The sequence below is a fragment of the Scyliorhinus torazame genome, chromosome 14 (genome assembly GCF_047496885.1).
Source record: "Scyliorhinus torazame isolate Kashiwa2021f chromosome 14, sScyTor2.1, whole genome shotgun sequence".
NCBI classification, from domain to species: domain Eukaryota; kingdom Metazoa; phylum Chordata; class Chondrichthyes; order Carcharhiniformes; family Scyliorhinidae; genus Scyliorhinus; species Scyliorhinus torazame.
In genome coordinates, this window is record NC_092720.1 from 134,686,075 (window position 1) to 134,703,940 (window position 17,866).

Consider the following 17,866-nt stretch of genomic DNA (forward strand, 5'->3'; position numbering starts at 1 on the left):
CGAACCTTTGATCTCGATTAAGAACAAATTCATCTTCACCCCATCATTCTACCGTAATCCATGTACCTATCCAATAGCCGCTTGAAGGTCCCTAATGTTTCCGACTCAACTACTTCCACAGGCGGTGCATTCCATGTCCCCACTACTCTCTGGGTAAAGAACCTACCTCTGACATCCCCCCATATCTTCCACCATTCACCTTAAATTTATGTCCCCTTGTAATGGTTTGTTCTACACGGGGAAAAAGTCTCTGACTGTCTACTCTATCTATTCCCCTGATCATTTCATAAACCTCTATCAAGTCTCCCCTCATCCTTCTCCGTTCTAATGAGAAAAGGCCTAGCACCCTCAACCTTTCCTCGTAAGACCGACTCTCCATTCCAGGCAATATCCTGGTAAATCTCCTTTGCACCCTTTCCAAAGCTTCCACATCCTTCCTAAAATGAGGCGACCAGAACTGTACACAGTACTCCAAATGTGGCCTTACCAAGGTTTTGTACAGCTGCATCATCACCTCACGGCTCTTAAATTCAAGCCCTCTGCTAATGAACGCGAGCACACCATAAGCCTTCTTCACAGCTCTATCCACTTGAGTGGCAACTTTCAAAGATGTATGAACATAGACCCCAAGATCTCTCTGCTCCTCCACATTGCCAATAACCCTACCGTTAACCCTGTATTCCTCATTCATATTTGTCCTTCCAAACTCCATCTGCCACTTCTCAGCCCAGCTCTGCATCCTATCTATGTCTCTTTGCAGCCGACAACAGCCCTCCCCACTATCCACAACTCCACCAATCTTCATAACGCCTGCAAATTTACTGACCCACCATTCAACTCCCTCATCCAAGTCATTAATGAAAATCACAAACAGCAGAGGACCCAGAACTGATCTCTGCGGTACACCATTGGTAATTGGCCTCCAGGCTGAATATTTGCCATCTCTGACTTCTATCGGTTAGCCAGTTCATTATCCAACTGACCAAATTTCCCACTATCCCATGCCGCCTTACTTTCTGCATAAGCCTACAATGGAGAACCTTATCAAATGCCTTACTAAAATCCATATACACTACATCCACTGTTTTACCTTCATCCACGTGCTTGGTCACCTCCTCAAAGAATTCAGTAAGACTTGTGAGGCAAGACCTACCCCTCACAAATCCGTGCTGACTATCCCTAATCAAGCAGTGTCTTTCCAGATGCTCAGAAATCCTATCCCTCAGTACGCTTTCCATTACTTTGCCTACCTCTTTTTTCAACAGGGGCACGCCATTCACCACTCTCCAATCCCCTGGTACCATCCCTTTTGACAGTGAGGACGAAAAGATCATTGCCAACGGGTCTGCAATTTCATCTCTTGCTTCCCATAGAATCCTTGGATATATCCCATCAGACCCGGGGGACTTGTCTATCCTCAAGTTTTTCAAAATGCCCAACACATCTTCCTTCCTAACAAGTATCTCCTCGAGCTTACCTGTCTGTTTCACACTGTCCTCTCCAACAATATGGCCCCTCTCATTCGTAAATACAGAAGAAAAGTACTCATTCAAGACCTCTCCTATCCCTTCAGACTCAATACACAATCTCCCGCTACTGTCCTTGATTGGACCTACCCTCGCTCTCGTCATTCTCATATTTCTCACATATGTGTAAAAGGCCTTGTGGTTTTCCTTGACCCTACCCGCCAAAGAATTTTCATGCCTCTCTTTGCTCTCCTAATCCCTTTCTTCAGTTCCCTCCTGGCTATCTTGTATCCCTTCAGCGCCCAGTCTGAACCTTGTTTCCACACCCTTACATAAGTCTCCTTCTTCTTCTTAACAAGACATTCAACCTCTCTTGTCAACCATGGTTCCCTCACTCGACCATCTCTTCCCTGCCTGACAGGGACATACATATCAAGGACACGTAGTATCTGTTCCTTGAACAAGTTCCACATTTCAATTCCCAACTTATGTACTTCAGTTCTTGTCTAACAGCATCGTATTTACCCTTCCCCCAATTGTAAACCTTGCCCTGTTGCTCACACCTACCCCTCTCCATTACTAAAGTAAAAGTCACAGAATTGTGGTCACTATTTCCAAAATGCTCCCCCACTAACAAATCTATCACTTGCCCTGGTTCATTACCAAGTACCAAATCCAATATGGCCTCCCCTCTGGTTGGACAATCTACATACTGTGTTAGAAAAGCTTCCTGGACACACTGCACAAACATCACCCCATCCAAACTATTTGATCTAAAGAGTTTCCACTCAATATTTGGGAAGTTGAAGTCACCCATAACTACTAGCCTGTGACTTCTGCACCTTTCCAAAATCTGTTTCCCAATCTGTTCCTCCACATCTCTGCTGCTATTGGGGGGCCTATAGAAAACTCCCAACAAGGCGACTGCTCCTTTCCTATTTCTGACTTCAACCCATACTACCTCATTAGGCAGATCCTCCTCGAACTGCCTTTCTGCAGCTGTTATACTATCTCTAATTAACAATGCCACGCCCCCCCCCCACCTCTTTTACCACCCTCCCTAATCTTATTGAAACATCTATAACCAGGAACCTCCAACAACCATTTCTGCCCCTCTTCTATCCAAGTTTCCGTGATGGCCACCACATCATAGTCCCAAGTACTGATCCATGCCTTAAGTTCACCCACCTTATTGTCTTTATAAACAAGCCATTGTTAACCCTGTGACAGCTGAGCCATTGTTTTTCATCTTTTCCCCTCCCTTTGATCCACAGTTCAGATGCTGACGTAGGCCAGGGGCAGTCCCACAATCTCTGGTTATTCCCTGGTAGGTTGTTAGGTTGTTTGATCATGGTGGAGGGGAGGTGGAGGTTATTGCAGCGAAACCCAACCACTGCCTGCCCTGACTCCAACGTGGATCTGCATTCCACCAAGAGCTATTGAACAGTGATCACCAACAAGAATCTGAGCCAATACTACCGCTCTCCAGCTAAGACGTATCGCGATGCCCCTACGTGTGGCAGAGTCTGGAGATCATGCAGTGGACTCATTAACCCACCTCAGAACCCATTGAACCAAAGTAGAAGCAAGTCACCCTCCATCCTGAGGGTCTGCCTCGGAAGAAGAACTACATTTTATTAACTAACTCAGTGCTAACCATCTCATCGTTTACCTCATGTTCCCATTCCCACATTTGCATTGCCAATGTTGTATATCATGCTTGAAAGTAGGTTTTGCTATCTATGTTCAGCAGTTGAGACTTTAAAAGTCTAAAGTTGGATCAAGAAGAAGCAGCAGGTTATTCAACCATAGTTGCCATCATAGAATTTACAGTGCAGAAGGAGGCCATTCGGCCCATCGAGTCTGCACCGGCTCTTTGAAAAGAGCACCCTACCCAAGCCCACACCTCCACCTTATCCCCATAACCCAGTAACCCCACCAGACACTAAGGGCAATTTTGGACACTAAGGGCAATTTATCATGGCCAATCCACCTAACCTGCACATCTTTGGACTGTGGGAGGAAACTGGAGCACCCGGAGGAAACCCACGCAGACACGGGGAGAACGTACAGACTCCGCACAGACAGTGACCCAGCGGGGAATCGAGCCTGGGAGCCTGGAGCTGTGAAGCAATTGTGTTAACCGCTATGCTACCGTGCTGCCCCAAAGATGCCTCATAGATGTCTCTGAATTCTTTCTGACCCCGCCCCCCCCCCAATGCTCACACACCCAGAAACGTTTACTAGATGATGACAGGGAACAGAAAACCCTGGGTCCAAAAAGAAAATGCGGGAAAATCTCAGCAGGTCTGGCAGCATCTGTCGGGTTAGGATTGGAGTTAGAGATGAGATTTGACAAAGGGTCTTCTGGACTCGAAACGTTAGCTCTTTTCTCTCCCTACAGATGCTGCCAGACCTGCTCAGATTTTCCAGCATTTTCTCTTTGGTTTCAGATTCCAGCATCCACAGTAATTTGCTTTTATTTCGAAAACCCTGGGTAATAGTCAGGAGCAAGAACTCCAGTGAATGGGATCAAGAATTGTGAACTGCATCTTAGTCCAGAATCTATGCAGAGAGATCAGAGAGCCCACAGTTAGAGATTAGGAGCAGGAGCTGTGAATAGAGGCTGGGAGAAGAAACACTGGCTAGAGGCTGCGACCTGGGACTGTGAATACTGAGTAGGAGCAAGAACTCTGATAGGAATGGAGAGCTTGAAGGGATGGAGAAAAGGAATTGGAAAAGGAAGATGAGAGGGAGGAGAGGCAAGAGAGCAAAGAGGAGTAAATTGAAATGAATTGGAATACAGCTGGAAAGTGAGAGAAGGAAGAGTGTTTGAGTTGGATTGGGAAAGGGGAGGAGAAAATGTTGTTGATAATAATCGAGAGGGTAATTGAACTGGGCAGAGAAAAGAGTGCAGCTGGAGAGGGAATCCATTGAATCCCTATTACACAGGAGGCCATTCAGCCCACTGAGTCTGCACCAACCCTCTGAAAGAGCACCCTACCTAGACCCATTCCCCCATACTATCCCCGCAGCCTGCCTAACTTGCACATCTTTGGATACTAAGGCTCAATTTTAGCATGGCCAGTCCTCCTAACCTGCACATCTTTGGACTGTGGGAGGAAACCCACGCAGACACGGAAGAAGGTAAAAACTCCACATGGACGGACCCTGAGGCTGGAATCGAACGCAGGTCTCTGGTGCAGCAGTGCTAACCACTGTGTCACCATGCCTAAATGAGGGTAAATGAAATTGGAGAAAGATAGGAAGAGAGTGTGGAGAAACAGAAAATGGATCAAAATAGCATAACAATAATGGCGAAGGTTTAGCTCTTAAAATACAAAAATAAATCTATCTCTCACAAGGTGAATCAGTGATGAAACAGATTGTGCAAAACTTCACCTGGGTTCAATTAACTGCCCCTAATGGAGGCAGGACTATTTAGTTTCTGACTCTCATTGAGAGAGACTAATTCAGTCCAACTGATAGATACAAGAGTGATACTCAATTACTATTCATAGAATACCCTATTTACACTGGTTTATTTGTGTTCAATAGTTTGATTGATCAGTGTTTGATTATGCTGGTTCCATGGATTCTTGTAACTGTACATGGTTGCCTAAACTTGTGGGTGGAGCGAGGAGTTAATAAATCAGAGAATGTTCCAGAAAAGATTGAGGTTTCCTGCAGTGACATGTTCATGTAAAACTGCTGTAAGTTTTGAGATGTTCTAAAGCTTTGTAAATAAACTATTATTAATTTAATACTAGAGTCATCTCTGCATTGTTCTGAGATAAACTAGGTACCTAAGATGTACAGGAAACGAGTGAATACAAAACTGTATGTTTATATCTGTTAGTGCTTACAACAGGTGGAGTCAGGCCAGAGGTCCTAGATGATTATCATAGAGAAACTCAGAAGAGAAAAGGAAGACATAATGTAAGACTTTCTAGATGGGATGTCTTTTAACAGACTGCAGTTGCTGGAAATCTGAAATAAAAACAGAATTAGTTGGAATTATCAGGAGGTCAGGCAACATCGATGGAGAGAAACAGGATTAATCTTTCAGGGCAACGAATCTTCATCAGAAGATAGCAATATGTTGTCGAGCATGCTGCTATATATGTCTTTGCAGTACTCAATGATGAGACTAATAAATGGAAAATAGTAACTGCAGGTGGTATTACACCTCCAAGCTTTCTTTCCCTCATGCCTCCTTGTCCCAAGTTATTTGAAATATGACAGTTTCTTGATGTTCACAAGTTCACCTCCAATGTAACCACACATCCAAATGGTTAAGAGGGATATTCTCAGGCTGCATGGTGACCCAGTGGTTAGCACTACTGCTTCACGGCACCGAGGTCCCAGGTTCGATCCTGGCTCTGGGTCACTGTCCGTGTGGAGTTTGCACATTCTCCCCGTGTTTGCGTGGGTTTTGCCTCCACAATCCAAAAATGTGCAGGTCAGGTGGATTGGCCACGCTAAATTGCCCCTTAAAATGGAAAAAATGAATTGGGTACTCTAAATTAAAAAAAAAAACAGAGGGATATTCTCGAGAAAACCGATAAGACGTCCAAATGTTAGTAATAAAGAGCATTCCAAATCACGTATCTTTGAAGTCAGTGAATCTACTCAAATGTTATATTCATGTTGTTTCTGTTGGCAGCATTCTTCAAGAGCCTGCCTTTCAACATTTATACAGCCATTTTCATCTTGGTATCTTAGCGTGAACAGAATGGTAGGAAGACAAATTCTTTCAACAAAATCACCACAAAGTTGTCCCCCAAGTCACATCCAATGCGATTTTCAAGGCAGCCTCGGTTTAAATGGCTAGCGCTCCCCTGTGAAATAGTTGGAAGCCTTTAGAAACATTTGAATGACTGTGTATTTCAAATTCTTCTGGCTTTCTTGATTTTTGCTCGGCAATAGTTGAACATATGGAGCACTGAGTCTATGAACTTTCCTCAGTCACTTTCATATGCTATCCAGAACCATTTCAACACCATTCAAAGAGCTCTTATTTATTACGAGTCTCTGATTAGTGGTAAATCTCACCCAAACAACAACACAGATTTATTACAACTGACCAAGTATCAAATAAATATTGCGCCAATGGTGATTTAACCCTTGGCCATGGTACAGAGAAATGAAGCTTACAGTATTTCTATGTTTATATTTTGAGGGCTTATGGGCCAGAATTGTGCGTTTCTTGTGAGCCCTATTAGGAAACACGGGAAATTCCTCCCGAAGGTGATATTGGAACATCAGACGGGGTTTGTAAGGAGGAGGCAGCTTTTTTCAAACATTAGGAGGGTTCCGAATGTAGTTATGGCACCGGCGGAGGGGAGGGAGACAGAGGTAGTAGTGGATGCCGAGAAGGCGTTTGACTAGATAGAGTAGGGGTATTTGATAGCAGTTCTGGAGAGGTTTGGGATTGGGTGGCGATTTGTGGATTGGGGAAAATTACTTTGCAGGGCGCCGAGGGTGAGTGTCCGCACGAAAAATATGAATTCTGAGTATTTTGCTCTACATCAAGAGACCAGGCAGGGGTGTCCAATCCAGCCCCCCCCCCCCCCCCATTGTTTGCGCTTGCGATCGAGCCTTTGGCCATTGCGTTGAGATGTTTGGGGGGGGGGGGATAATGGGGGGGTGGGGTGGAGCATATGGTATCTTTCCAAGCAGATGACTTGCTATTGTATATGTCGGAACCAAGTGTGTTGATTGGTGGTATATTGGAACTGCTTCGAATGTTTGGGTCTTGTGGTATAAACTAAATTTCGACAAAAGCAAATATTTTATGGTGTCCCGGCCGGGGGTGGGAGCAGGGGTGGGGAGGGAGCTGCCTGTCCGTAGGGCAGTAACCCACTTTAGATACCTGGGGGTGCAGGTGGCACAAAATTGGGGGGAGCTCCGTAGATATAACATCAGTAGTTTGGTGGGGGAGGGTGAAAGCGGATGGGATTGTCTTCCTCTATTGCTGGCAGGTCGGGTGCAGCCAGTTAAGATGAATGTATTGCTGCAGTTTTTGTTAATTTTTCAGTGCCTGCTCATCTTTTTATCAACAGTGTTTTTGAAGGAAGTAGAAAAGATGATTACCTTGTTTGTTTGGGGGGAGGGGGGGAAGGTGGCCAGGATTAGGAAGGTGCTGTTGCAGAGAGGACAGCAGTCAGGGGGGTTGGGTCTCCTGAAGTTACTGTATTATTACTGGGCGGCGAATTCTGAGAAGGTGCAGGTTTGGGTGTCATGGGGGATTCCAAGTGGGTTAGAATGGAGGAGAGTCTATGCAGGGGGTCGTGGTTGAGGGCATTGGCAACAGTGCTTCTCCCGATGGCCCTCGGGAAATACTCAGGAAGTCCGGTGGTAGTAGCGACGCTCAGGATCTGGAGGCAGTTGCTCCAGCCCTTTAGGTTGTGGGCGGGATCTAGGGAAATGCCGATTCGAGGGAATCACAGATTTGAACCTGGGAGGTGGGATGGGAATTTTCGGAAATAGGGGGGAGACGGGAGTTGGGGTATTAAAGGATTTGTTTCTGGGAGGCTGGTTTGCGAAGTTGGAGGAGCTGGGGGGAGAAATATGGACTGGGGCAGGGGGAGATGTTTCGATATATGCAGGTCTGAAATGTTGCCAGGAAGGATGTACAGAGCTTTCCGCTTGCAACAGCCCCCACACTGTTGGAAGAGATCATGACGGCGGGGGGATTGGAGAAACGGGTGGTGTCGGCGATTTGTAGGGTTATTCTTGTTATATTACCATGTTATTTTCTTTGTCCTTTGTTCCAGAATGATCCGATGTGTTGTTGACAAAGAATTCACCAATCAAAATATTGAAAGAAAACTAATTTATTATAACACTATTAATTAAATGAACTTTGAACACTCTCCTGAGCTACAGATGATAATTAAGTAATATTGAATCTGTCTTGCAGTACTCAATAATCTAAATAGTCACTAACTATACTATGATCTAACCTCGTGCTAACTCTATCTACTCTAATCTTCTTCTTATGCTTTCACCGTGCTTTCTCCTTATGCTATACCCAGAAATCCCTCAGGGTCTGACTTAAACACAGAGAAGTGGTAGCGCCCTCTAGTGTTTGATTTACACAGAGATGTAATAATTAACCCTTCACTAACCTGGCTCTATATATCATTACAATTCTAGGAGAAGATAAAGTATCACTGGATGGGATTAAGGCAAAGTGGGAGGAAGAGTTGTGGGAGGGCATGGAGGAGGGGCTGTGGTGTGAGGTGCTTTGGAAGGTGAATGCCTCAACATCGTGTGCGAGGTTGGGGCTGATACAGTTGAAGGTGGTGTGTAGGGCGCACCTCACAAGGGCGAGGATGAGCCGACTTTTTGAAGGGGTGGAGGATGTTTGTGAACGCTGTGGGTGGGGGGGGGTGTGGGGGGGGCAGATCACGTTCATACGTTTGGGTCCTGCTCAAAGCTGAAGGGGTATTGGAGGGAGGTCTTTAGGGTAATCTCAAGGTTGATGCATGTGAGACTCGAATCAAGTCCCCTAGAAGCCATATTCAGGGTGTCAGATCGGCGGGTTTGGAAGTGGGTGTGGAGGCAGATGTCTTAGCTTTCGCCTCGCTGATTGTCCGAAGGCGGATTCTGTTGGGGTGGAGGTCGGCTTCTCCGCACTGTGCCTCGGCGTGGCGGGGGGATCTGCTGGAGTTCCTAACACTCGATAAAGTAAAGTTCGAGTTGAGGGGGTGGATGGAAGGGTTCTACAACTCATTGGCCTTGTTCATCATGCATTTTCACAAATTGGATGACATTGAACATGGGGGAGGGGTGTTTGGAATGTATAAATTAATGATGATTCATTGGTGTTTTGTATTCAAAATGTTGGGGGCTGTTTGAGGGTGGGTGGGATGAGGGGATTGTTGGCTAGGGGATTGCCATTGTATTTGTTGTTATTGTTAATTCTTTGTTGTTGTAAATATGATGAAAATGTGAAAAAGGAGAATAAAAATATTTATTTAAAAAAGGAAACATGGGAAATCATGTGAAAAGTCATGGGGTGTGTGCACGATATCGTGCATTTGTGAAATATTTCAGTCGGCAGGCACGCACAAGAGTCGGAGGCACGACTGTCGACAATCAAGCAGGCGATTTAGCCCATTAAGGGGCCAATTGAATGGAATTTTACCTGGCCATCTGCTTTTATGGTTTGCGGGTGGGCAGATTGGCCAGGCGGCCTATACGCTTTAGCTTCAACCTTGTTCCAGGACGGGATAAAATGTCCAGGCTAAAATAAAATTCTAAAAGCTGTCTGGGGACTGAGTTAGCGTTTGAATGTGCTGAGACAGCTTCACGGTAGCTGTCGCCCTGAGGGAGCACATTGAAAGTGCCAACCCGCACCCTCCATTTCCTCTGCGGCCGCCCACTTCCTGCCCTCCCCAGCAGCACTGAGCCTTTCCCAGTGCATGTTTCACATTGGCTGTCTGTTAATTGGCCAGCCAGTGTGAAATCATGTTCTGGGCCCACCGCAGCTGGGATTGCATTTTGAAACTTCTTCGGACCCGCCGAGCGCGTGCACCCGATGGACAAAAACTTCAGGCCATAATATAAATATCCTGTCAATAAAAAGAATTTTACTCACCAGAAGTATTTCTACATCTCATTTGCGAATCCATCATCCGTGTATGTTTTGTAACAAGGTGAAACGGTCTTTTACAACAAATCATTTGGCCTCCATGAAGCTGATCTAATTTCATAGTTTTCTGCCTCAATGAAGTGATTAAATGACTATTGCACCGTGTTACTGACATCAATTATCCGTTCCTTAATTCACTTAATCTATCAATTTTGGCTACTAAAAAGTGCACCAAATGAATTGAGGCCAGTTACACAGTTTCCGCATCCTTGCAAATTAATAATTCCAAGGCATTATTTCCGAGTGTATTCCTAAAATGCCCCAAAGGTGACAACATTAATTGCGTTCGCATGAGCATTTTCTTTCTGAATCATGCAATTTACTTTACTGCTGGAGTTTCTGTTGATCACTGGAATTCAGGCGAAGAGAATTTCAGCAGCATTATTGAAAGTTTTACTGCTGAAAACTCAAATTATCATTGTACTCTTGAATTTTTCTTCAGTTCTTTAAAGTGGAACTTATATCATAATTTTCTGATATGTCCCCAAATAAAATATGCACCAAGACTTCAACACAAGTCAAAATTGCCTTATCAATATGTGTAACATGAAGTTAGACTTTTGCAATGCTGTCATATCACAGCAAGTGAGAAATAACTGACTAAGTTCAAGAGCCGTTTATATAAAGAGAAATATAAAATGTAAAACACATGTAAGCCACATGCTTTTGATATAATTTTAGTCAAATTTGTCCTTCCCTCCCTGTCTTCCACCTCTTATTTGGCTTATTTTCTTTCTCAGTTGAAACTGTTGGTTTGACCGTGTCTATACCACAAAGCAAATCAAATACAGCAATATTAAATCATCCGAAAGTGAAATATGAATGCCTCCGGTGTGTCGAACCAGCCCCTCGGGAACATCATTTGCTGGCGCTTGATGCTTTTACAAAATATCAAATGGAACAACCAAGGTAATCCTAGGTGATAATGCACAGATCTTAATTCCCAGGGGCATGACAGACCCTGTCACAGGTGATGGACATCAGTTGACCGTTTAAACCTAAAGTGGAATGAATGGTTCAAACCCTGGAGCACCTGCCTCTACACCACCGGGTAATCGGAAGGAAACTGGGGCGGGATTCTCAGCGAACCGGCGGGGCGAGCCACTCCGGCGCCGAGGAGTGACGTGAAGCACTCTGGCGTTGGGCCGCCTCAAAGGTGCGGAATCCTCCGCACCTTCAGGGGCTAGGCCGGCCCCAGAGTGTTTGGCGCTGCGCCAGCAGGCGTGGGAGGGCTTAGCGCCACCCCAACCGGCGGCAAAAGGCCTCCGCCGACCTGTGCGAGTTGGCGCATGCGCGGGAGCGCCAGCGTGTGCTGGCGTCATCCCAACACATGCGCAGGGGGGGATCTTCTCAGCACCGGCCATGGCGGATGTTGACAGCAGCCAGTGCGGAGGGAAAGAGTGCCCCCACGGCACAGGCTTGCCCACGGATCGGTGGGCCCGATCGCGGGCCAGGTCACCATGGGGGCACCCCCCAGGGCCAGATCCCCCCGCGCCCCCCCCCGAGGACTCTGCAGGCCGCCCGTGGGGCCAGGTCCCGCCAGTAAGGACCTGTTGTGATTTACGCCAGCGGGACCCGCCGAAAACAGGTGGCCACTCGGCCCATCACGGGCCGGAGAATCGCCAGGGTGGCCGCTGCCAGCAGCCGCTGACCGGCGCGCTGCGATTCCCACCCCCGGCGCCGGAATATTCGGCAGCCGGCGGGGGTGAGATTCACGCCGCCCCCCCAGCAATTCTCCGACCTGGCGGGGGGTCAGAGAATCCTGCCCCAGATCTTTTGCTCATTTCAGACCGGGATGACATTAATCATTCCCTGATTCAACATGACTCCAAGAAGTGTTATTTCATAAACGCCATGGATGGGTGAGAAGATGGCATCCTCTGGGATGATGATGATGAAGACGATATTTGCAGTGATTCCATTTACGGAGACGACGAGAGAGAGACAGTGGGCTGTTAGACGAGCAGCATAAAATATTTGAGGACATTGATTGAGACACAGCATTTCAAAGGTTCTATACATATAAATAAATCCAAATATATGTAAAACATCTCAAAACTGTATTACAGGGCGGCACGGTAGCACAGTGCGTAGCATTGTTGCTTCACAGCTCCAGGGTCCCAGGTTTGATTCCCGGTTTGGGTCACTGTCTGTGCGGAGTTTGCACATTCTCCCTGTGTCTGCGTAAGTTTCCTCCGTATGCTCAGGTTTCCTCCCACAGTCCAAAGATGTGTGGGATAGGTGGATTGGGAATGTTAAATTGCCATTAGTGTCCAAATGTTAGGTGGGGTTACTGGGTTACGGGGATAGGGTGGAGGTGTTGTGTGTTCTTTCCTACGGAAGCTAAAGAAATTTGGCATGTCTGCATCGACTCTCACAAACTTCTACAGATGTGCGATAGAGAGAATCCTATCCAGCTGCATTACAGTCTGGTATGGCAACTGTTCGGTCCAAGATCGCAAGAAACTGCAGACTGTGGTGAACTCAGCCCAACGCATCACACAAACTTGCCACCCCCACATTGATTCTGTATACACCTCCCGCTGCCTCAGGAAGGCAGACAACATTGTCAGAGACCCCTCCAACCCAGGCATTGCCTTCTTCTCAGCCTTCCATCAAGCAGAAGGTACAGAAGTCTGAAGACTCGCACATCCAGACGTAGGAACAGCTTCTTCCCCACAGCTTCTAGACTCCTCAACGACTCCCCCTCGGACTGATCTGTTCCCTGTAAGAACACTATTCACGATGCCCTAAGTTGCTCTTGCTTATGTATTTGCTTTGTTTGGCCCCTTGTTCCGCACTGTAACCAATCAATGTTCTGTCAATGTACCATTTGTCAATGTTCTCTGTTGATTATTCTTGTGTCTGCTATGTATGGTCTGTATACGTTCCCTTGGCTGCAGAAAAATACTTTTCACTGTACTTCGGTACATGCGACAATAAGTCAAATTAAAATCAAGGGTCGGTGCAGACTCGATGGGCCAAATGGCCTCCTTCTGCACTGTAAATTCTATGTCAATGTATGTCTATGTTCATAGGATGTGTGGGTTGAATATAGGTGCTCTTGGTGTCTCTTACTTGACACACTCCTTCGAGCAGTTCCTCTTTTGTTGATCATAGATCATAGAATTTACAATGCAGAAGGAGGCCATTCGGCCCATCAAGTCTGCTGGTCCTCACCAGCACCCTGTTCTCCAAGCAGCTCCAATGAGTTTTTAGCATGTGATAATTGCCACACCCTGGTCAACTGTCCAGACAGGTGGGCAAAACCAAGTGAGGTTAGCCAACGTGATTCTAGATTAGGAAGTGAGGGTTTGCTTATGCTTACACACAAAGACTTACTCAGCAGAGTGGGTGGTGATTTCAACATGAATACAGAGTGAGGACTAAGCAAAGTGTTGTGAAGTGCGAAGAGCATAGTCGGACGTCCAAAGAACATAGTCGGACGTCCAAGGTCGTCCATTACATCCAGAATCATCTCCAGCCATCTCAGCTTTGTCTTGCATTGACTCGGTGTTTGGGGAAGGACCAGTGAGTTATCATTGTCTGTGTTTGACAGCAAGTTCTGTCAGAGACTGGGAATAGATGGAGGACTGGGGGGCTTGGGGGGATGCTAATGCGATTGGTGTTTATTGGGGGAGGCTGGGGACTTTTCTTTGGTTGCATATGTCACATTATATAGCTGCTGCTACGTACCAGTGAAGAGATGGTTAAAGACAGGAGCCATTAGAGGAACACGCTTAGCATCAATGATGAGGTGTGAAGTAATGAAATTTGTCTTTGCTAACGTCAGTACGATTGCTAAAATCACTAGTGTGACAACTGGCTCAATGTGGAAACTTCAGCCTGTGAAGTGAAACTTCACTAGAAAATGGCAAATTGTCAGTTACGGTGAGAAAAACAGTGTGAATCCCACCGGCAGGGCCAACGGGAAAATCTCATGGAACTTTGACCCTCTCAAGCAAAGGCTTTTTCCTTCACGCGAATCACTCTGCACTCTTGCTGGCCTCTCACTGATTTGCTCGCCCTGGGGAAACTTAATTACTGCAATCAGTGGGGAGCTCCATTTAAACACCTTCTCAGCACTCGCTGGCCCTTGTTCCAGACCAAACAGGGAAATGGCTGAACGTTGGCTCCACGATTCCCAGAGGGAGCCCTGACCAGACTCCTGGATGGTGTCCAGGAAAGTTGGGACCTCCTGAACACAAATTCCAGAAGGCGTCCTTCCAGTAGGGGACCACCCATGCCTGGGAGGGTATTGCTGCTTGAGTGAATACCAGTTCCCTCGAGAAGAGGAACATAAGATAATTTAATAAAGGAGCCTCAACTGCTTCACTGGGCAGGGTATTCCATAGATTCACAACCCTTTGGGTGAAGAAGTTCTTCCTAAACTCAGTCCTAAATCTACTTCCCCTTATTTTAAGGCTATGCCCCCTAGTTCTGCTTTCACCCGCCAGTGGAAACAATCTGCCCGCATCTATTCTACCTAGTCCCTTCATAATTTAATATGTTTCTATAAGATCCCCCGCACCGTTCAAATTCCAACGAGTACAGTCCCAGTTTACTCAACCTCTCCTCGTAATCCAACCCCCTCAACTCTGGGATTAACCTAGTGAATCTCCTCTGCACACCCTCCAGCGCCAGTACGTCCTTTCTCAGGTAAGGAGACCAAAACTGAACACAATACGCCAGGTGTGGCCTTATTAACACCTTATACAATTGCAGCATAACCTCCCTAGTCTTAAACTCCACCCCTCTGGCAATGAAGGACAAAACTCCATTCGCCTTCTTAATCACCTGTTGTACCTGAAAACCAACTTTTTGCGACTCATGCACTAACACATCCAGGTCCCTCTGCACAGCAGCATGTTTTAATATTTTATCATTTAAATAATAATCCCTTTTGCTGCTATTCCTATCAAAATGGATAACCTCACATTTGTCAACATTGTATTCCATCTGCCAGACCTGAGCCCATTCATTTAACCAATCCAAATCCCTCTGCAGACTTCCAGTATCCTCTGCACTTTTTGCTTCACCACTCATCTTATTGTCGTCTGCAAACTTGGACACATTGCACTTAGTCCCCAACTCCAAATCATCTATGTAAATTGTGAACAATTGTGGGCCCAACACTGATCCCTGAGGGACACCACTAGCTACTGATTGCCAAGCAGAGAAACACCCATTAATCCCCATTCATTGCTTTCTATTAATTAACAAATCCTCTATCAATGCTACTACTTTACCCTTAACGCTATGCATCTTTATCTTATGCAGCAACCTGTTGTGTGGCACCTTGTCAAAAGCTTTCTGGAAATCCAGATATACCCTATCCATTGGCTCCCCATTATCTACCGCACTGGTAATGTCCTCAGAAAATTCCACTAAATTAGTTAGGCACGACCTGCCCTTTATGAACCCATGCTGCGTCTGTCCAATGGGACAATTTCCATGCATATGCCTCGCTATTTCTTCCTTGATGATAAATTCCAGCACCTTCCCTACTACCGAAAAGTTAAGCTAACTGACCTATAATTACCCGCTTTCTGCCTACCTCCTTTTTTAAACAGTGGTGTCACGTTTCCTAATTTCCAATCCGCCGGGACCACCCCAGAGTCCAGTGAACTTTGGTAAATTATCACTAGTGCATTTGCAATTTGCCTAGCCATCTCTTTTAGTACTCTCGAATCCATTCCATCAGGGCCAGGAGACTTGTCTCCCTTTAGCCACATTAGCTTGCCCATCACTACCTCCTTAGTGATAACAATCCTCTCAAGGTCCTCACCTGTCATAGCCTCATTTCCATCAGTCACTGGCATGTTGTTTGTGTCTTCCACTGTGAAGACCGACCCAAAACACCTGTTCAGTTCCTCAGCCATTTCCTCATCTCCCATTATTAAATCTCCATTCTGATCCTCTGAAGGACCAATATTTACCTTAGCCACTCTTTTTTGTTTTATATATTTGTAGAAATGTATACTATCTGTTTTTATATTCTGAGCAAGTTTACTCTCATAATCTATCTTACTCTTCTTTATAGCTTTTTTAGTAGCTGTCTGTTGCCCCCTAACTATTCCCCAATCCTCTAGTCTCCCACCAATCTTTGCCACTTTGTGTGCAAGGGGCAGCAATGCCAGAAATAATGAATGATCCTTGCGTGGCCAGAGTAAGTCTGCCACCTCCAGTCTTCGCTGCATCCCCTTACCAGCCCTCACACCCTCAAGATGAGCTCTCACCCAGTCACTTCGTAGGTTGCCCACCTGTCACGAGGCCCTCTTCCACCCCCCCCACCCCTAGTCTCGACTCTGCTTATCATATCCCCGCTCCCACTCCCATGCACGCCTCACTTAACCATCTGAACTGGCAGGATTTCCACCCACAATTTCCCCAACTGTTTCTCCGCAGGACAAAATTGAACTCCACAAGAATGAGAGGACACAATCAGGTGGATTAATGAGAGAGCTCCCGCACCCTCACTCCACATGAGGAAAGAGCCCTCGAGTTGGGCAGGGAGGAGCAGGACCATGCCTCTGCTGATGACAAAGTGGGGGCTGCAAGGAAAAGTGAGAACCCTAAGGACACAATCATTCCTCAAACCTCACGTGAGTAAACATCTCACTTCATTTATTCCCGTGATGTACTAATGCACTCTCGCTTCCCTTGCAGGGCAATCAGATGAGCAGCCCGCACCGTTTTCGTGTCCTTGGATACTACTGACCTGAGCAACTGAGAGGGAGAATTCTCAAACATTAGCAGAGAAGAGGCGTCAGATCTGTCACCTGCACCCTCCACCAACCAGATACTCACACTCGGTGAGATTAACTCATGTGTAGGCTTCTGCGTCGCTCACTGGTGAGCTCCTCACAGCTACAGATCCACAGCAGGTGGAGGCAGGGACGTCCCAAGAATCCGGCACTCGGAGGGATGCCAGAGCCGAGGACATTGCTGAGCCTGTGGCCCATGTGCCCCTCACTCCGGTCATCCCAGAGGTGATGGAACAGCGGAGGCAGAGTTGCAAGCATCAGGAAGAGATGGCAGCATCCCTCCTTGGACTGCAAGGCTGATGGGAGAAGTCCCATCGCATTTTGTCCAAGGAGAAGGTGCCATCACCCCTAGGAAACGAGGCCAACACTGCGAGTGCAGCATCCGCAGTGGAGACCTTCGTGTCGGAGGTGCACTCTATGGCGGGCATTGTCAATTCCATGGCTCAGCTCACTAAATGGCTGAGGGCATGAGCTCCATGGTGCAGGGCTTCAGCTTCATGGTGCTAGCAATGGTGGGAATCTACAAGTGCCTGCGCCAGGGGACAGCGGGGCTTCTGGATCCCACCTCAGGCAAGTGACTGCTTCTTGTGGCAGACGAGGTGTAGGTGATTATGATGATGCTTGCAAGTAGCATGAGAAAACGCAAACACAAACACATTCTCCCATTTCACAACCCAACTCACTAATTCTTGATGATCTCCAGACCTCCCTTAAAGCAAGGGACGCCCCTAAATGAAGGGAAGGTAAGGCCTGCTAGCAATCCCCCCCCCCGCCAAGATTGAGAGACTGAACCTGGCCCCCGGCTCCAAGTTGAATTTGTCAGTGACCCCACGTCATCTCCGGTGCACCCTGAATACTTAACACCCTTGAGGGTGATGGCTGACTGAGGGCTCAACTCCCAAAACACCCTCAGAGGTTCACGTTTATATAAACCTGTTGTAAATGGCGCTGGCGTGATGTCACGCTGGAGC